We start from the raw sequence: 21,632 nt of genomic DNA, 5'->3' as shown, positions 1-21,632 counted from the left end.
TTAGTGTCCTCTTTGATTATTTTCAGTAGTGTTTTATAGTTTTCTATGTACAAGTCGTTTGCTTCTTTAGGTAGATATATTCCTAAGTATTTAATTCTTTTCCTTGCAACAGTGAATGGAATAGTTTCAAAACCACAATGAGATACCATTTCACACCAGTCAGAATGGCTGCTATCCAAAAGTCTACATGCAATAAATGCTGGAGAGGGTGTGGAGAGAAGGGAACCCTCTTACACTGTTGGTGGGAATGCAAACTAGTACAGCCACTATGGAGAACAGTGTGGAGATTCCTCAAAAAACTGGAAATAGAACTTCCATATGATCCAGCAATCGCACTCCTGGGCATACACACCGAGGAAACCAGAATTGAAAGAGACACATATACTCCAATGTTCATTGCAGCACTGTTTATAATAGCCAGGACATGGAAGCAACCTAGATGTCCATCTGCAGACGAATGGATAAGAAAGCTTTGGTACATATACACAATGGAGTATTATTCAGCCATTAAAAAGAATACATTTGAATCAGTTCTAATGAGGTGGATGAAACTGGAGCCTATTATACAGAGTAAAGTAAGCCAGAAAGAAGAACACCAATACAGTATACTAACGCATATATATGGAATTTAGAAAGATGCAAATGATAACCCTGTATACGAGACAGCAAAAGATACACAGATGTATAGAAGAGTCTTTGGGACTCTGTGGGAGAGGGTGAGGGTGGGATGATTTGGGAGAATGGCATTGAAACATGTATGTTGTCATATGTGAAACGAATCACCAGTTCAGGGTCAATGCATGTTATAGGATGTTCGGAGCTGGCGTGCGGGGATGACCAAAAGGGAGGATAAAGGGAGGAGGGAGGTGGGAGGGGGGTTCAGGAGGGGGAACTTATGTACACCCAGGGCTAATTCATGTCATTGTATGGCAAAACCAACCAATATAATATTGTAAAATAATTTGTCTCCAATAAAATATGAATTAATTAATTAAAAAAATTTAAAAAAATAAAGGATGTCTGGGTATGTGTACAAAATGTTTCAACAGTTTTTCTTCAGTTTATTGATTTCAGAAACAAGGGTGCTGGCAACATATGAAACTTGACTCTGAAGGTTTAGCTATTTCATTTGCTTTATATTTGATTGCCTTGTAAATTTCAAATAATTTTTATCTAATTTTGAATTGCCTGTGGTTGAATATAGTAAAGATTAACTGAAATTAATATTTACATCTATATCCTAAGAGTAAAAATACATGGGAGTAACCAAAGTTAGGCAGAACTCCAGATTTTCACCAATACAGTATACTAAAGCATATATATGGAATTTAGAAAGATGATAAATGATAACACTTTATACGAGACAGCAAAAGAGACACAGAGGTATAGAACAGTCTTTTGGACTCTGTGGAAGAGGACGAGGGTGGGATGGAAAAGAACAGGATATCTATCCTCGAGAAAGAATAGATGAATATCCCTCTAGGGACAAACCAGGCTGGGCAGAGAAACAGTGAACACTAGGATTTCTATTTAAAGATCTCAACCCATGTATCCAGGTAGGCAGGTGACTCCAAAGCAAGTCCCAAACACAGTAACCAGAGGCAAATGACTGGATTCTGAGTTGAATTTCAGCCAGAGGACAGACTCACTAGTTCAGCAGATGTGAACAATGTCTCAGACAGGACTGACCTGCTGGCAGTACTGAAGCCCCGAGAGTCTCAGAGCAGGAGCTGGGAAGTGGGGAAGCTGGTATCAAGAAGCAGAGACCTGCCTGATGGAGCTTGAATTCACCCATAGTCTGAGAATGTGTGTGTTTCTTGAGCAGAGGAACAGTGAAGAAAGTCCAGAGTGAATCTCACATTGAAAACCCTTCTTTATGTTCTTTAAAGAAGGAAAACAAAACATTTCATCCCATTTAAAAATGAGTGAAAGGAAAAGAAAAATTACAGAGCTGTCAGTGAAATATAGAAAGTCATATCATGTATGGATGCTGGTGTCTGATGCTTGTTTAGAGAGAAGATACTGAGATTTGGATCCTAAGTCATTTTCTCTCTCAGCATCGAATAGAGTGGAGGGGAAGAAGCAAGAGCGTCAAGAGAAATGGAGCTTTGAAAGATGAATTCTGACATCCAGCCATGAGTGCCCCCACAGTTAGTCCCCACTTTTCTGTCCGTGAGGACCCAGCTCCAGGGACTCTGAGAGAGGCCAGTGGCAGGACTTCTCCCTTGAGAAACAGAACTCGCAGGGAGGCTTCTGGGAAGGAGAACAGAACCCAGATACTAAAATGAAGCTGTGAGGGGCCTGGAAAAGGCTCTGTATCAAAGGGCATGTGGGGTGCATTGGACAAATGGCACCAACATTGGGAGGTGAGCCCTCGAGGACATGTAAAACACATGGTTTTACTTTGCTCATATTCAACTGCAGAGTAGTGCCTGCTCATTCTCCCCACACGTAAGCTGTGAGGGCATCAAGGAATAATGAATATGGAAACACTTTGTAAATGATAAACCCTTTCACAGGCTTCACCATTACTTTCAGGGATTATGTGGCCTTGGACACAGGTGCTTGGTCTCCAATCTCCCAATGGTGTCCCTTAAAGTGACAGTGCACCCAACACCCTTTTAAGACCCCTAGGCTCTCATGCTCACCACCATGACCCAGTATGCCGATTTTCAGCTTGAACAGATTGCCTGGAAGCACTGGAAGAGGTCCGGGACCTGACTTCATTTCTGGAAAGGTAGAGAATCTTCCCCTTCTTTTCTAGGTAGTTCTTCCTCCTAAAGCCTAAGATGTGACTCCAGGGATACTGGTAGCCTGGGGCTGAGCTGAGATGGGGTGTCCTGGGTACAGGGTATGGCCAATGTCCTGGGGTGAGGGACAGCATGAGCATTGTGAAGTCAGCACTGGGGCCATGTCGGACTGTGGGATGCAGATGCCCACGCCTGCCTGGACTGCCCAGCCCTCGTGGCCCCAGGTCTCCTGGCTGTAGCTTGGCCCTCATGTCTCCTGCAGACACCTAGGGAGGTTCCCTGAGAAGGGAGGCTTTGATCAGCTCTCATGTAAAGATTCACCTGGTGAGGTTTGCTAACCAGTTCCTGCTGGAGTCCACCAACCATGCAGGAAGAGGCAGCTACCACCATCTCCACAGCTCCTCTGACCAAGTGTCCCCTACCTTGTGCTTCTACCATTTCTCCAGGGTCAGTGGCCTCAGTTTCCATTCCCTCACATTCTTCCCTGAGTGCTTCTCCAACACCAGAGCCTTTATTTCCACTGGATAGCCTTACACCTTAGCCACTTGCTCTTTCCCCTTCCTTGACAGGCCCCCCTCATGCGAGAGCCTGCCCTCCACCTCCAACACACTCCTCTGCGCCTGCACCATCAGGCTCCATGCTGAGTCTCACTCAGGGTGACTCCATGGCACTCACACTGGGCACCATCCCACACAGGTTATCTCCACACTCCCCTTAAAGACCAGCCATCTCAAGCATTGTCCGTTCAAGCAGTCCTGTATCAGCCCTGGCATGGTGACATGAGTCAGCCAAAGCCTGGAGCTTCTCCACCTTGATACATTTAGAATCCAAGCAAGACCACCTTCCCAGCCACCCACCAGAGACCTCATTTTGGGGAGACCTCACAAATAGGGAGGTAGAGGCTGGTAGCCTCTCTTTGTCAACGTGGATCCAGAAGATGCTGGAGATACTAATCACCAAGAGGGTAGAAGGGAAGATTTGGAAGGAGAAAAACAAGGAGGAGGCAGGTTACCACCTAACTTCATTGGGGAAGAGGATCAAGTCACTCGGGGACAAGCGGTACACCTTGGGTCACCAAAACTTCTAGCGCATCAAAGGCAAAACAGAATAGCTCCTTGTTCCCAAGAAGCCTCAATATCTTGACACTTTGGGGGACCATCTACAGAAGACATGTAGTTATCTCTTTTGGGGTCTCCCCTTTCTGCACAGTGAGAGTCTGGTGGCTACTGTCATAGTATCTGGGTCCCCTCTTGAGTTGTGCCTGTCTTAAAAATGAGCATTCTAAGGCTGAACAATTCCAAATCCAAATTTCATCTAACTTCACAACCAACATTGGCTCAGCACTTGACTCAACCTGTAGCCCAGGATGAACCTCAAAGTAAGACTCCAACTATGCCCCAGGTGTAAGTGTTACCTCTAGGTCACATGGAGACCCACGCCCACCCCCAACACTTAGCTCCAACCATGCCTCACTTCCAGCCACCACCTCAAGTTCACATGGAGACCCAGGTTCAACCTCAAACCTTGACTCCAACCATGCAGCAGTTTCAAGCACCACCTCAGGCTCACATGGAGACACAGGCCTGATCCCAAACCTGGACTCCAGCCACGGCCCAGTTTCAACCAGCACCTCAGGCTCAAATGGAGACCCAATTCAATCCCTACCCTTGACTCCAATCATGCAGCAGTATCAGCCACTACCTCAAGATCAAATGGACACCCAGGTCAGACCTGAAATCTGGACTCCAGCCATGCTCCAGTTTCAACTAGCACCTTGGGCTCACATGGAGATGCAGGCTTGACTCCTATCTTGACTACAACTATGTTTCAATGTCAGTCACCACCTAAAGCATCCATGGAATCCCAGACCCAATCCCTATCCTTGGCTACAACCATGCCCCAGTTTTAACCAGCACCTTGGGCTCACATGAATACCCAGGTACGACCTCTTACTTGACAATAACCACCTCAGCCTCTCGTACAGACCCCAGACCATCCCCTACCCCTGACTCTAACCATGACCCCATGTCAACCACCATAGCCTCAGGCTCACATGGAGACCCAGGCCCAACCCCAACGTTTGACTCCAATGCCACCTCTTCAGGTTCACATGGCCTGACCCAAACCCTTGACCCCAAACATGCCCCAGTGTTAAGCATGACCTCAAGCACAGTTAAAGACCACTGGCCATCAATCACCCTCTCTCCGAGTCTGAACATCTTCACAACACCAGATTCGGTCCTGTGAATCATCTTGCCCTGCAGTCTCAAATATGGCACACTTTTTCGTTCTTTCCTTTTTTTTTTTTTTTACAAGTTTTCATTTCAAATGCAGTTGAAAATCTGGGATGTCACTTTTGGTTAAAGCAGCTAGAAAAAGAAAGAACTTTATCCTCTTTGGTTAAGAAATCTCAGCCAATCTTTAGCCAGGTCACTCCTAACCTTCCCCAGGAGAACAGGTTTTACTGGGCCCACAGCTCTGTCTCCATCCTTCCTGAAGATTTGGCCAGCCCTGAGGTTTGGGAGAAACTGGAGCACCAGTTTTCCAAAAGGTTCATGTAGCAACAGTTTGGCTTACCCTGCAGAATACAAGCATCTTAGAAACTGATGCAGCCTTAGGATAAATTCCCACGGCCATGTCAGGCACAGGCCTGGGAGGGGCCCTCAAAGACCTCTGCAGGTCGAGGCAAAACCAGCCGGGACACAGGGAAGATGAGATCCAAGTGCCCAGCACGAATCCCACCAGGGACAGACATGCAATATGATGTAGGGCAGAGTGTGGGGAGGATCCTAAAAGATCTGTACCTGATCTCAGCCAACCCTCCAGTGAATGATCCGAGTGAAACCTGAGTCAGAAAGAGAGTTGAGCCTCAGCAGGAAGCATCCAGAAGTCTCAGGAGTCCTTATGGGGAGGAAGGCACAGTAGATCCATGAGAGATCCCTGTGAATGTCTATAGTTTGAGATTTGCTGACAATCTTGTTTTAGGCATTCTTGGAGAGACGCATGCTCCCATGGAGCCAGAAAATCCACACTCCTCTCAAGATGGGAAAGCCTCCATGGACACCTCCCTTGAGTCTGTTTTCCTCAGTCCTGATATTCAGCAGGAGCTGGAAACACATATACTAAAGTTGAGGGTGAAGCACAGGTGGGACCTACTCTACAAGGTCCTTAAGTTCATACATAACTTGAAGTTGTAAAAAGCTCAAGGGTCTACCTTGAAGGCCACCTGTGGATCTGGGAACCCCTCAATAGGTCTATTAACCCAGGGCATGGGAAAACTTCCTCAGCCCCAGGCAAGAGAGAAACTAGTAACAACAGGGACAAATCCCTCCCTGGATAAACCCCTCCCCACTCCCTCACAGGTGAGTGAGGAAGCCCAGGGGGCTCTGGGAGGACCCACACCTGGTGACATCCATAAGCCCTCAGAGGTCCCTCTGACTGGACAGCAAGCAAGCCACCTTTTCACACCGCCACATACAATTTAGTGACCAGAAATTGGCATAGTGCATCTGTCATGGCAGCTGACAAAGGCAGCTTGGAGCCCAGTTATAGTTCAACAATGGCCAGCAGTGAGTCACAGGAGGAAGCTGGGGGGTGAGCCTCCCCAGAATCTTACTCTATCATGACTGTAGTAACATATATCTTCCAGGGAACAAGAACAAGAGCCTGTGGAAGGAGACCCTCCTGGAGAAGTTACTTTGGAACCTGGTGGGAGTGTCTATTCCCTACTCATTAATATGAATTTGAAGAGTCCATGATCTCCAAGATCCGATTGAAGACCTTCATTGAATACAAAGTCTGTTGGCTCAAATCTGGAAGATCTAAATTTTGAGGCAGAGTTTCAAAAGCTTGAGTTCCAAGGGTTCACATACCAGCAGAATCAGAATCGAGGCTGGGCCACCAGGCTACTCCTTCAAAACTGTGCCATGGATACACTTCTCAAAGACTGTCACTCAGATATGTTCCTTGCTGCAAACATCTTGGCTTCTCAGGAATCTCTGTCTTGTTCCCAAACCTTGTCCAGAAGAGACACATCCATGTCCAATTCCAAGACACTCTATGATATTACATCGTATGGAAGGAGTAGCCAGGAGCAGCAGGTGGCCCTGAGGTGGAACCCAAATTTAAGAGCCAGAGGAAGAAGTGTGTCCCCATTGAAGGGAGAGAAACATATAGAAGTCCCAAAGTAGGGCAGCATCAAAAAGGACTGGCAGAATGAATGGCTACTAGGCCCAAGGGATTAGTCACTCTGACCAGAAAAAGGAATGAGCTGAGTCCCTAAGAAGCAAGTTTCAACAGTTAATCCTGAAGAACAGATAGGTTCTTTCAGAAAGCTTCTTCAAAAAAAAAAGGATGAATCTCCTCCTGCAGGGGATTTTCCCCAGTAAATGCAAAGAATCAGAAGGGCCCCTGCAAAAAGGCAAACCTGAAACAGCCACAGCCCAGAGCCAAAAGTTATTCAAAACCAAATCGACCACGGACAGCAGGCCAGAATCTCATGACAGCTGTAGGAAAAGATTTTAAATGAGAAGATGGTGCTTCACCATAGACCTCATGCCTTGGAGTTAAATTGGTACAAAGCAGGATTCTGGGACGCATTAGGTCCACATTACTGCCACCAAAGTTTTTTATCCAACCAAGAGCAAACAAGAGTCAGAAGCGATATAGTCCTTGATTCCCAAGTTAACCCATGGGCTATAGTTCTCCAAAAGAGAGTAAGTGGGGCAGTCCCAGGGACAGCAAGTGGGCCTTCTCACCCAGGGAGCCAGGTTCCCTTCCAGGCAGAGTCTGGCATCATGGCTCAAGAGTGCAAGTATCGCAGACCATCCCCTCCACTGCCCAAGGCACTGTCTCCTTCAGATATATGCCCCTTTTGGCCAATCAGAACATGCTTTTCACAGCATTCCTGATTGGAAAACTCTATTCCAAGGAAAAACTGATTATCTTACAGAGACAAGTTTTTCCCTCATATTAGCACATCCTCTGCGTGCTAATAGCTTCTTGTTACCACAAATATTTTTGCTCCCTGAAATAAATGTTTTTCTTCTGAGATCTGGTGGCCTCTGTCTGTGCCCTGCTGGGAGAAAGGCAATGGATAATGGTCCACTCTTTCTACAGGTGCCTGCTTTGGATTCAGGTGGGATGGGGCCATGGAGGGAGGTACACCCCAGTGTGTATACTCGCCTTCACCCAGTTCCTTCACTGCACCTTCAGTTTCCATGATCTCAGCATTACAGAAACGTCCAATAGCATCCAGAACACATCAAGGTGAACTAAACCTAAAGACCTCCCCCCTTTCAGGATCTGGTTGTCTTCTCCTGCTCTCTCTCTACTTGGAAATTGTGGGGTTGTAGGGGGAGGGGCTCTTCAGAGGCTGAAATTTCCCTCAGGCTCAGAAAGTGTCAGAGACAATCTCACAGGTCAGAATAAGAAGGGGCGTTTGGGGGCAGTGCTGGTCGTGAGTAAGAGATGGGAGAAAGTTGTCCTCATGTCATGGTGGGCTAGATGAAGTTGCCCTGAAAGCCCCTCCTCTCCCAGAAGAAGCTGGAATGAGATGTGCCAGGCCTGTCACCCTACCTCTGTTTTTCTCATGCTCTGGAGCAGAGTTGAGGATGAGGACCACACACTCCCAGCTCTGAGGATGTGTGGTAGGGAGCATGGAGGCCCCCGAGGGCTAGCCCACCCCTGCCCCAGAGGAGAGGACAGCCCTGCTCAGAGCACCCACCTGCCCTGGGTGAACGAGCAATGGGCACGGCTATGTGTGTAGTCACCTCATGGTCTGAGGGACACTGTGCCCCTAGGGTGGGATTCGGGGAAGGAGGCAGGGGTAAGAGTGCCCATTGATGGCACAGAGACCAAGGAGCCCCTGGCATCCCACCACCATCTACAGGCACAGAGGAAAGAAGTTAGAGGCCTGGTGGCTCCTGGTGGCTCCATCCCAGAGTCTCCCCTCTACTCCTGATCCAAGTGCTCAGACAGAGGGAGAACACCTAAAGCTTCTCCACAGAGGGCCAGACTACCAGAGGCAACGGAGTCTCTGGGAAGGGAAGCTTCACTTCTCCGCAATGTAAATAATCAGACTTCCTAGGATGGGGAGCTCGGTACAGACTCATGGTCTGTGATTTCTACCTACACCTGTGGCCCAAGGAGGCTCCCAGAGGACATGTGGGACTCAACAGGCCCAGGGACTGTGCAGGGGTCATAGCAAGTCTCACCTGCTCTCAGCCTCACTCATCCCAGAGCCCAGAGAGGGAAGAGACCAGCAGACAGGATGTGTCACCGAGCAGGTGGGAAGTCACCTGTGGAGGAAAAAAGTGCCATTAACTTTCCTCCCCAGGGCCCGTCCACACAGAAAAGTAGGGAGACAAGAGCAATCCCCTAGAACAATTTGGGGCTCTATGTCACAGTCACTCCAGTGGTGGAGAGACCTGCTCCTGGAGGGATCCCTGATATAGGAGCCAGCAGGAATGACTCTGCCTCCCTTCCTGTCAGGGGCCCCACATGTGGGACCAGGTTCAGGGTGGGGGCAGAGGGCACAGGCTCGCTTGTGCTGTGCTTTCTCTCGGAGACCAATCCTGCCTGCCTCTGCACCGCATCCCCCGTGGTGGGCATAGTGGTGGGGGCTCAGCCAGGATCTGAGGAGAGGGGTGGCTGCCTAGGTCATCAAGTGACCTCCAGAGTTGAGGAGAGGCGAGCAGAGAGCATGGATCCTGAGCCTGCCTGCTGCCAGGTCCTCTCAAAGGCACCAAGAGTTGAGTGCTGTGTTGGGGGAGCTGGAAATAAGGTGCCTGTCTGGGGAAATGACACGGAAGCACCACTGACAGAACAGCAAGAAACCAGATGTGGAGAGTCCCTTGCCCTTCTCCTACCATGAGGTGCAGAAAGGACAGCAATGGAGGGCCCCTCAAAGAGTGGGTCAGACCCACACTGATCCCAGATAGGGATCTCTCATATACCCACACTGATCCAGCACAGGTCTCCCAATAATCCCACTGAGAGATCTAGACAGATCCACACTGACCCCAGTAGGAACCCCTGACAGACCCACAGTGTCCCCAAACAGAAACCTCCCACACACCCACACTGACCTTGCACAAGGCCCTTCCAGAGATCCACACTCACCCCAGGAGGGACCTCCCACTGACCCACACTAACTCTGCATAGGGATCTCCCACAGACTCATAGCAACCCTGCACAGGAACCCTCGCACAGACCCACACTGACCCCACACAGAGACCTCGGACAGACCCACAATAACCCCACACAGGGACTCCATTAACCTTACTCAGGAATCTCCCACAAATCCACACTGACCGCACACAAAGCCCTCTGACAGACACACATTTACCCCCACTAACAACTCACAGGACCCCCTCACAAACCCACACGGAGTAATCTCACCCAGAGTCCTTTCAGATCATCAAACAGAGACCCCCACATAGACCTCACAGGCGTTCTTTAGGATAAGAGTGTATATACCCTTTGATAGTTTCTTCATGGTGGATCCAATATCACTTAACAAACCGCATGCACTACTGTTTGGAAGGTAAATTGGTACAACCAATATTTAAAATAGTATGGCAATTCTTAAAAAAATAAAATTAGAATAACATGTGATCCAGGAATACCATTTCTGATCATATAGCAAAAGTTTTAAAAGACTGAAATAATTTCAGGTTATCTTTTCTGACCACAATAGGATGAAACAGGAAATCCTATAAGAGTAAGAGACCAGGAAAATTGACAAATATGTGGAAAGTAAACAGTACATTCTTCCCCACTGCTTCTGATTTTATTGAGGCATATTTGACATTGGCCACTGCATAATTTTAAGACATATAGCATGATTATTTGGCTTACATACATCATGAAATTATTAACACAAGAAAATTAGTGAATATCATCTCACATGGATAAAAAATTTATAAAAAGTAAAAAGAAAAGAAAAAAGTGTTTCTGTTGTGATGACAACTCTTAGGATTTATTTTCTTAACCCTCATATATGAAATACACCAATTTCAATTATATTTATAATACTGTATAACACTTAAAAACAACTGAGTCAAATACAAAATCAAAGGGAAAATGAAAAAGTATATTGAGACAAAGTAAAATGAAACACAACACACCAAGATTTATGGGATGAAGCAAAAGCAGGACTACAGGAGATGTTCGTAGTGTTAAATGCATACATTTAAAGGAAAGAAAAGCTTCAAACAAACAAGATGGTGTAGATGGTGGTGGGATGCCAGGGGCTCCTTGGTCTCTGTGCCATCAATGGGCACTCTTACCCCTGCCTCCTTCCCCGAATCCCATTTTATGCTTCAAGGAACTATAGAAAATGAAAACACTAATCTCACATTTAGCAGAAGGAATTAGAGAATAGAAAAATAATAGAAATTTTTAAAAAGTGTTTTTTAATCATAAATTCGACCGTTGGTCAGATTAACTAAAATAAAAGAGTGAAGACAAATCAATGAAATCAGAAATGAAAGAGGAGGCAATACACATGATGCCTCAGAAATAAAAGAATCATTAGAGTCTATTATAAACAATTATGGCAACAAATTAGATAACCTAGGAGAAACAGATAAATTCCTAGAAACATACAACCTATCAACACAACCGAGACAAAATATAAAGTTTGAACAGACCAATAAAAAATAAGGAGATTGAATCAATAATATAAAAATATAGAAAATCCAGGACCATATGGCTTCAGTGTTGAATCTTACCAAGTATTTAAAGAATTAATGCCAATCCTTTTCAAACTCATCCAAAAAAACTGGAGAGGAGGGAGCACTTTCAAATTAAGTTTACAAGGCTAGCATTACCTTGATACCAAAAGCAGACAAAGATATTACAAGAAGATTCTAGGTCAATATCCAGAATGGTCACAGATTCAAAAATCCTCAAAAAATATTAGCAAAGCTAATTCAAGAATACATTAGAAGGGTCATACCCCATGATTAAGTGCGATTTATTCATAGGTTGCAAGGATGGTTCAAAATACACAAATCAGTCAAGATAATACACTACATTAACAAAATGAAGGGGAAAAACTCGTATGATCATGTCAATAGACGCAGAAAAGGATCTGACAATTCAACATTCTTTCATGATGAAAACTCTCAGTTAATTGGGTATAGAAGGATTATACCTCAATACAATAATGGCATATATGAAAAGATCACAGCAAACATATTACTCAACAGTGAAAAACTGAAACCTTTGGCTCTAATATCAGGAAGAAGGCAAAAATGCCCACACCCACCATGTTCATTCAACATAGCACTGAAAGCCCTAGTCAGAGGACTTAGGCAAGATGAAGAAATAAAATGGACTAAAATCAGAGGGGAAGAAGTAAAATTGCCTTCATTTGCAGATGACATAATCATATATATAGAAAATACTAAAGTTTCAAAAACAACAGTGACAACAGCAACAGAAACCATTAGAACTCATAAATGAATTTAGCAAAGCTGCAACAAAATCAGCATACTGAAGTCATTATATAAAAGCAATGAACCACCCAAAAAAGATATTAAGAAAGAAACACCATTTTGAATATAAAGAATAAAATGCTATGCTACGCTGACCTTAGTCGCTCAGTCCCATCAGATTCTTTGTCACCCCATGGACTATAGCCAGGCAGGCTCCTCTGTCCATAGGGATTCGCCAGTCAAGAATGCTGAAGATACACTATGCTAACTCTCCAGAACACAAACTCCTCACCTCTCTCCCAACATATAAAGAGAAAGACACTATATACGTATATCTATCTTCATCATGAATACATAAATATATTACCTACTACCACACACATGAATAAACACCCTAGCAGTCTCCAAAGAAATATACTTGAATACTCCTAACACTCCATACATTATGAATACTTTCATAATTCATGCATCTGATAATGGACATATACAAATCAATACACACAAGAAAGACACATAGAAATATCTCCAGGAAACCACTTATGAAATAACTTCTATATACCAAAGAAGTAGAGTAGGAGCTAGTAGGAGCTGGTTTATACATCTGCATATACTAACAAATAACCATATCACATATTTTTAATACATTTAAATGAAAATTACTAAATCCCCTTTATAAACCTGGAACTTCACCTTCTCATCAGATACACACATACTCACTTCTCAAACTATATAAGCCTAGGAGGTCCCGACTGAAAAACAGAAATCTGTAGCACTAGCAAATATTTCTCCAAATGTCCATGCTTCTTGAATACACACATAAATTCATTATACACACAACTCTCCGTAAGCCCCAAATATAACCACAATTACCCACTACACTACAAATATGCAAACATATAATTATATATACTCTTTATTTCAAACACACTACCCACAATACCTGTATATGCAGACCCCCACATTCCCAAATTCTCACATAGAATTAGTTCTTCCATCTTGCAGAATGTAGAATCATATAAACACTACTATAAACAACATCTACTAGCCCTATAAAATAGCCACAGAATTCCACCCTACATAGCAAAATATACATAACAGCTCCTGAAAATCCACACACACACAAACCACAGAACCATACAACAAGCACTAGACACAAAAGATACCCTCAGTACACAAATGATCATCCGACATTCCTCAAATACACAAAATAGACTGTACACCCAAACTAATACACACCAGTACTTTCCCTAACATTGCCCTTACACATATGAAAAATCTACCATTAAACACATACAAATCCCCAAATTCAAGGGTGAAAAAATCACGTGTAAAAATAGTTCTCAAACACCAAATTACAAACACCTAATCACCAACTCTCTTGCTTTCTCCATGATCCAGTGGTTGTTGGCAATTTGATCTCTGGTGCCTCTGCTGCTGCTGCTGCTAAGTCACTTCAGTCGTGTCCGACTCTGTGTGACCCCATAGACGGAAGCCCACCAGGCTCCCCCATCCCTGGGATTCTCCAGGCAAGAACACTGGAGTGGGTTGCCATTTCCTTCTCCAATGTGTGAAAGTGAAAAGTGAAAGTGCAGGCGCTCAGTCATGTCTGACCCTTAACGACCCCACGGACTGCAGCATATCAGGCTCCTCCATCCATGGGATTTTCTAGGCAAGAGTACTGGAGTGGCTTGCCATTGCCTTCTCCGCTGGTGCCTCTACCTTTTCTAAAACCTGCTTGAACATCTGGATGTTCACGGGTCACATACTGCTGAAGTCTGCCTTGGAGAATTTTGAGCATGACTTTACTAGCGTGTGAGATGGGTGCAATTGAGCGGTAGTTTGAGCATTCTTTGTTATTCCCTTTCTTTGGGATTGGAATGAAGACTGACCTTTTCCAGTCCTCTGGCCACTGCTGAGTTTTCCCAATTTGCTGGCATATTGAGTGCAGCACTTTCACAGCATCATTTTTCAGGATTTGAAATAGCTCAATTGGAATTCCATCACCTCCACTAGCTTTGTTCTTAGTGATGCTCTCTAAGGCCCACTTGACTTCACTTTCCAAGATATGTGGCTCCAGGTGAGTGATCATGCCATCGTGATTATCTTGGTCGTGAACATCTTTTTTGTACAATTTTTCTGTGTATTCTTGCCGCCTCTTCTTAATATCTTCTGCTTCTGTTAGGTCCATACCATTCCTGTCCTTTATCGAGCCCATCTTTGCATGAAATGTTCCCTTGATATCTCTAATTTTCTTGAAAAGATCTCTTGTTTTTCCTATTCTGTTGTTTTCCTAGATTTCTTTGCATTGATCGCTGAAGAAGGCTTTCTTATCTCTTCTTGCTATTCGTTGTAACTCTGCATTCAGATGCTTATATCTTTTCTTTTCTCCTTTGTGTTTCACTTCTTTTCTTTTCACAACTATTTGTAAGACCTTCTCAGACAGCCATTTTGCTATTTTGCATTTCTTTTCCATGGGGATGGTCGTGGTCCCTGTCTCCTGTACAATGTCACGAATCTCGGTCCAGAGTTCATCAGGAACTCTATCTATCAGATCTAGTCCCTTAAATCTATTTCGTACTTCCACTGTATAATCATAAGGGATTTGATTTAGGTCATATCTGAATGGTATAGTGGTTTGCCCTAGTTTCTTCAATTTAAGTCTGAATTTGGCAATAAGGATTTCATGAGCTGAGCCACAGTCAGCTCCTGGTCTTGTTTTCGCTAACTGTATACAGCTTCTCCATCTTTGGCTGAAAAGAATATAATCAATCTGATTTCGGTGTTGACCATCTGGTGATGTCCATGTGTAGAGTCTTCTCTTGTGTTGTTGGAAGAGGGTGTTTGCTATGACCAGTGCGTTCTCTTGGCAAAACTCTATTAGACTTTGCCCTGCTTCATTTCGTGCTCCAAGGCCAAATTTGCCTGTTACTCCAGGTGTTTCTTGACTTCCTACTTTTGCATTCCAGTCCCCTATAATGAAAAGGACATCTTTTTTGGGTGTTAGTTCTAAAAGGTCTTGTAGGTCTTCATAGAACCGTTCAACTTCGGCTTCTTCAACATTACTGGTTGGGACATAGACTTGAATTACTGTAATATTGAATGGCTTGCCTTGGAAAAGAACAGAAATCATTCTGTCGTTTTTAAGATTGCATCCAAGTACTGCATTTCAGACTCTTTTGTTGACCATGATGGCTGCTCCATTTCTTCTAAGGGATTCCTGCCCACAGTAGTAGATATAATGGTCATCTGAGTTAAATTCACCCATTCCAGTCCATTTTAGTTCACCGATTCCTAGAATGTCTACGTTCACTCTTGCCATCTCCTGTTTGACCACTTCCAATTTGCCTTGATTCATGGACCTAACATTTCAGGTTCTTATGCAATATTGCTCTTTACAGCATTGGACCTTGCTTCTATCACCAGTCACACCCACAACTGGGTATTTGTTTTGCTTTGGCTCCATCCCTTCATTCTTTCTGCAGTTATTTCTCCACTGATCTCCAGTAGCATACTGGGCACCTACCGACCTGGGGAATTCGTCATTCAGTATCCTATCATTTTGCCCTTTGATACTGTTCGTAGGGTTCTCAAGGCAAGTATACTGAAGTGGTTTACCATTCCCTTCTCCAGTGGACCACAGTCTGTCAGACCTCTCCACCATGACCTGTCCGTCTTGTGTGGCTCCATACGGCGTGGCTTAGTTTCCTTGAGTTAGACAGGGCTGTGGTCCATATGATCAGATCAACTAGTTTTATGGGATTATGATTTCAATATGTCTTCCCTCAAATGCCCCCTCGCAATACCTACCGTCTTCTTTGGGTTTCTCTTACCTTGGTCATGGAATATCTCTTCACAGCTGCTCCAGCAAAGTGCAGCCGCTGTATCTTACCTTGGACGCGGGGTAGCTCCTGTCGGCCACACTTCTGCATGTGGTTGGTTTCGCCGAGTTGGCTTCTCTCGCGTCTGCGCCACCGGAACCGGTAGCCACAGACAAAACCAACCCACACATTGGACTATCTATCATACCAACCAATGAAATTCATACAAACCCCATCAGAGCTTGCCAATCATGATTTGACATCAGACTACAAATCGATGTCTGTTACTACATTCGGCAAAGTTTCTCTCATCAGTGACAAGAGCACATATTGAACATGTATGTTGACTGATGTTTTCACGTTAAAAAGGAAGTCACCTGTGAAACTATGAGAATGTACGTTAGATCTTCACTCACTTTCCACTGATTTTCCAATGACTTGTGCTACCTCTTTTTCACGTTCCTTCTTTTCATATTCAAAACGAAGAAACTCGTGAAATTATGAGCATGCATGTTAGATCTTCACTCACTTTCAACTCATTTTCCAATGACATATGCTACTTCTTGCCAACTGGATGACGGCTTTCAAGTGGAAGAAATTCCCTCTAGCGTTTGTACTCCTCAGAAGTCACAGGCTAGAACGGCACCTGTTTAACTGCTCTCACGATTTTTCCTCCAATGTAGGCCCTGCAGTCAGGAAACCATTTTTGCAGCCTGCTCCCCGCTGGTGCCAATAATCCTTGTGTAAACATCGCAAGGTAACTGAGCGCTATAGGAGAGTCTCCCTACACTGACAACGGCACAAGTAACCCCAGGGTGAAAGGGAACACCTGAGCATTGAAGAATCTATGTCTCCCTTACCTCAAATACCTCAAAGTTCCTGTAATTTATTCTAGAGGCTGCCATGAGGGTCTGCCCCCTCCCAAGCCAGGTTAGCTGTTGGGGCTCCGCCTTCCCTGTTGCAGCCAGAGCTCTTGTCTTCTTGACGGGACAACCTGAAGAGATGCTGGGAGCAGCTGTTGGATAACGGCCGTCAGCCTGCCCACAGTGGTCGTGCGCATGCGTGCAGGCACACGGCACACAGACAACTGTCCCAGAAGGTTGCTGCAGGAGAGGAGAGAAGTGGAGGGTACGGGCACACTGGGGAGGTTCTGTATCCATGGATTCTCACCGGGAACCTTCGTACAACTTTCTTCTTAAAACTAGCTCTTGTGAGATGCACACTGGTGATTTTTACATTGCACATGTAAAATCCATGCACTTAGATAAAGGAGCTTTGGAGAACTCCACCCTAAGAACAATATCCTTAAATTGGGAAAGTGTTTTCATCCTTTTTCATGACCTTGAACTTCAGTTCTTGTTTATGTCTGTCAAAAAACAATAGGTCCTTTTCCCTAGTAGGCCAAAAGTTTTTGCTAAAGAACAATCCTAACAAAGAATTTCAGACCTGGGAAACGCTTTGAGATACTGTCTGCTGACTTCATTCGTAGACTATACAAATGCATTCAGCTTACTATAATATTTTTTCTTACTGCATTTATTTACTACATGGAGGTGACTCAATAAATGTTGATTCTCAGATGTTTCCTTGCAGGTTTTTGTTATCAATAACTTCGATCAGCACTTGAAAATTTGGGTCAGTTTCAGATGAGATAGCAGTAGCATGGGAATAATTTTATGCTCCTTTTCATTTTCATTATATTGGAGAATTTTTGCTGCCAAATCTAAAAAAAAAGAGAGAGAAAGAAATAGCAGAATCAACTTATTGACTTGGGTTGGTAATACTTTTGAAAGAAGATTTGATCATCAGATTCTCTTAGTGATCAGTTCCAAGATTATTACCATTTTTATTTCACAGGATACCTCTTAAAATTCCAGGTATTTAACAATACTGAGAGTCTCCAAACACACAGATTGAAAATTCTACAAGATATAAGCACGGGATCCCACTGTAATTCTAATGTTCCATGCTTCAATAGAATATGATCGGTCATCTGAGGTCTGTTATCCATATCCAAAGATTTTTTTCTCAGCAAACATTACCTGCCCCCACCTTTCTGCATGAATAGTCAGAGATTATGGTGAAAGAACTTCTAATTACTCCTTTCTGTTGCCTGTCTCCCAAAATTACTTTTGGACTGATTTAATTATATCTGCCTCTGTGGTCTAAGATTTTGATGGAGTACGAAATGATTGTAGACATGAGATGGGTTAATTTTTTCCACAATTCAATTTGTTTGTCAGTGGCCCTGGGAATGGCTCATTCAAACTCTACTCAGAGCCATGAATGAGACTCTTTTAGCAACTGATTGACAGGACAAGGGAAGAATCAACAAGAAAGCCTGCCTTTCTGGAGTGCCAGGGTACAGTATTTTGCCTCCCCATTCCTCTACTTTGAAGTTACTGGTTAAAAATACTATCATATTTTCCCATGAGAAAAGTTCAAATAGTGAGAAATGTCTCCAAGCTGTTAATTTCTTTAACCCTTAACTCTTTTTATTTTTTAAAATTAAGTTTACTGTGATTTTCTTTAAATTGATCTCACCTCATCTTCCCAACTAAGGTCAAGGGAGAGTGCAAAGAGTAGTTAACCAGGAGAATAAAAAAATAAAAGTTAAGTGCATGTAAGAAGATATTTCTGTACTGAAGAGTACTTAAGGCTTGGGAAATATCTAGATGGACAAATCATTCCCTTCAGTTCAGTTCAGTTACTCAGTCGTGTCTGACTCTTTGCGACCCCATGAATCACAGCATGCCAGGCCTCCCTGTCCATCACCAACTCCCAGAGTTCACTCAAACTCATGTCCATCGAGTCAGTGATGCCATCCAGCCATCTCATTCTCTGTCGTCCCCTTCTCCTCCTGCCCCTCATCCCTCCCAGCATCACAGTCTTTTACAGTACGTAAACTCTTCACATGAGGGGGCCAAAATATTGGAGTTTCAGCTTTAGCATCAGTCCTTTCAATGAACACCCAGGATTGATCTCCTTTAGAATGGACTGGTTGGATCTCCTTGCAGTCCAAGCGACTCTCAAGAGTCTTCTCCAACACCACAGTTCAAAAGCATCAATTCTTCAGCAATCAGTTTTCTTCATAGTCCAACTCTTACATCCATGCATGACCATGGGAAAAACCATAGCCTTGACTAGACGGACCTTTGTTGGCAAAGTAATGTCTCTGCTTTTTAATATGCTATCTAGGTTGGTCATAATTTTTCTTCCAAGGAGTAAACATCTTTTAATTTCATGGCTGCAATCAGCATTCACAGTGATTTTTGAGTGACTGGTAAAACCCTCTGAAAGTATCCAATATATATGTCATTGAAATCTTTCAGATTTAGAGTGGGAAAAATGTTAGAAATCATGAGGATATTGGGCAGGTGTTAAGGACAAATTTCCTACACAGTTGTAACAAAGAAGAGGAAGGAAACCTGAGTTCTGGATTCCCAATTGTCTTTCTTTTTCAATATGATTTAAATGTTAAATTTTAAATTTCGAAACTTTTATAAGAAAAGTAGGAGAAAATCTTTGGGTCCTAGGGCTTAGTGAAGAGTTTTTACACTTGAGAGCAAAAACATTACTCGAAAAAGAAGAAAAAATTGGATTTTACTAATATTCATTATTTTCCTACATGAAAGACTCTGTTAAGAATGAGAAGAAGCTATGAGTTTGGACAAATTATTTTCAAGTCACACATCTAGAAAAATCTGTGTCTAGAGTGTAGAAAAAACTATTAAAACTCAGTAAAAATAGGAACAATTCAATTAGAAAATGGGGAAAAGATATGAAGAGACATTTCACCAAAGAGGACGTGTGTTTGGCAAGTAAATCATGAATAGATGTTCAAAACTCCTGGTCATTAATGAACCTCATATTAGGAACACAATGAGAATAATCATCTATTGATTTAGAACAGCTAAAATGAAAATTAGCTTGTTATTTGAGTATGCCATGAAATTGGATTTCTCATAGTGTTGCTAAAGGAACTGTAAAATCATAAAGTCACTCTGGAAACAGTTTCTCTGTTTCAAAAAAAAAAAAAAAAAACTAAATATATATTTACCATATAGTACAGCAATTGCATTCCTGGCTATTTACTCCAGGAAAATGAACACAGGGTAACAGGCATCCAGGTATAGTCTGCAGGAGTACAAAGAACAAAGATATTCAAGTTCTGTGAGAAAGATCAAGATTTGAATTCCTGTTCCCACTAATTCCTACCTATGTCATTTCTGAAAAACTACTTAACCCTGCTAGGCTTCCATTTATCTTTAAAAAGCAGCTAAACCAAGATAATGCTGAGCACTAAGTCAGTTTCAGGCAGTGGGGAACTGGCTGGGCTGGAGTTGACATTTGGTCTGTCTGTTATGCGATGAGGTATGTGTTGGGATCCCCTGGATAGAGGTCTAAGGACAACCAGGAGGGACAGAGAACCACCTATCTCCAGAAATAAGTTGTGTGAAGTTCAGGCTCCAGGGCAGACAGCCTGGTGCTGCTGGGGTTGTGAGGAAAATAAGAACTTATGACCAGTGGAGTGATTACTAGTGCAGCTGAACTGCTTGAGCTCCCCTGATCTGGAGAAAGTGTGTGGACCACATGGTGTATCAGTAGCTCCATGACTCCAGGGCCCTGAGCAATCTTGCCTGAGGATCCATAACTGAGTTCACCACCAAGGGAGAGAACGCTAGTCTTCCCTCTTCCAGAGACTGTTGGGCTTTTAAAAGTTGATGCTGGGGTGGATACATGGCTAAGCATGGTGGTACTTCAGTGGTAAAACTCCAGCCAGATGCAGGCACTGTGGAAATGTGTGGACGCTGGGAAGACACTTTCTTGAGGCCTTCCAAGCTCATCTTGGGGAGGGAGTTTCTGTGCAAGTTCCTGGCTCTAGCCAGTAGAATCCGTGTGAAAGTCCCTCTGAGTCCATTTGTGCTTGTTTGGCAGTGAGAGTCTGGGATATGTGGGCAATGTCATGATTGGAAAGAATTTGGCCTGAATCTTTTGACTAGCATCTAGTCCATATTGGATATGTGCTAAAGGGGAACTTTACCAGATTATCAGGGATTCTGAAGTCTGGAGCAACTGCATTGTGAGGCTTCCTGGGATCCTGCTTGCTACACAAAGACTCTGTGACGGGCAGACTAGCAGGAAGGATGAGGAGAGCATTGCTTCAAGGCTTATAGGCAGGGCCACTAAGTCCTGAGTCAGTTAAGCAGAAAGGAGACACTAGGCTTCTACTGCTGAATATGTGTGGACACCTTGGGACAGGCTGGTCTGGGCCCCTGGCCAGAAGGAAACAGTCATGTGGGGCTGAGGGCCAAGAAGGCTCCTGTTGTCTAAGCCACATTGCTTGTGACATGTGTTATGGCAGCTGGAGCTGACTGATGTATTTCCTCCGAAGTCTGTGCACTCCCACAGCAGGAGTGGTGTGTGCAAGCAAAGACATCATTCTCTCTCCCCAGCTGGACTCTTGCAGTGTCCTCATCGCTGCCCTCCTCCTGATGTAATGTTCCTGCCAGTTGCTGTTCCCTCGTTCGGGGAGTCAGATGAAAAACCTCAAGTGAAGGGGTAAGCGCTGAGGAACAGGAGGAGCAATAGGGCCCCAAGATAGAATCAGGAGGAGACTC

General features: G+C 43.9%; 2 pseudogenes; both read left to right on the top strand.

Annotated features, from left to right (window-relative positions):
- The first annotated feature begins 2,911 nt into the window (after positions 1-2,911).
- LOC148773792 (spermatogenesis-associated protein 31E1-like) lies at positions 2,912-4,337 on the top strand (annotated as a pseudogene).
- Positions 4,338-4,429: 92 nt separating this feature from the next.
- On the top strand, positions 4,430-21,577 carry LOC148773791 (spermatogenesis-associated protein 31E1-like; annotated as a pseudogene).
- The last annotated feature ends 55 nt before the right edge of the window (positions 21,578-21,632 follow it).

The sequence above is a fragment of the Moschus berezovskii genome, chromosome 26, assembly GCF_049115385.1.
Source record: "Moschus berezovskii isolate FMDL1 chromosome 26, NW_MosBer_1.0, whole genome shotgun sequence".
Lineage (NCBI taxonomy): Eukaryota > Metazoa > Chordata > Mammalia > Artiodactyla > Moschidae > Moschus > Moschus berezovskii.
This window is presented reverse-complemented; position numbering and strand designations above follow the sequence as displayed.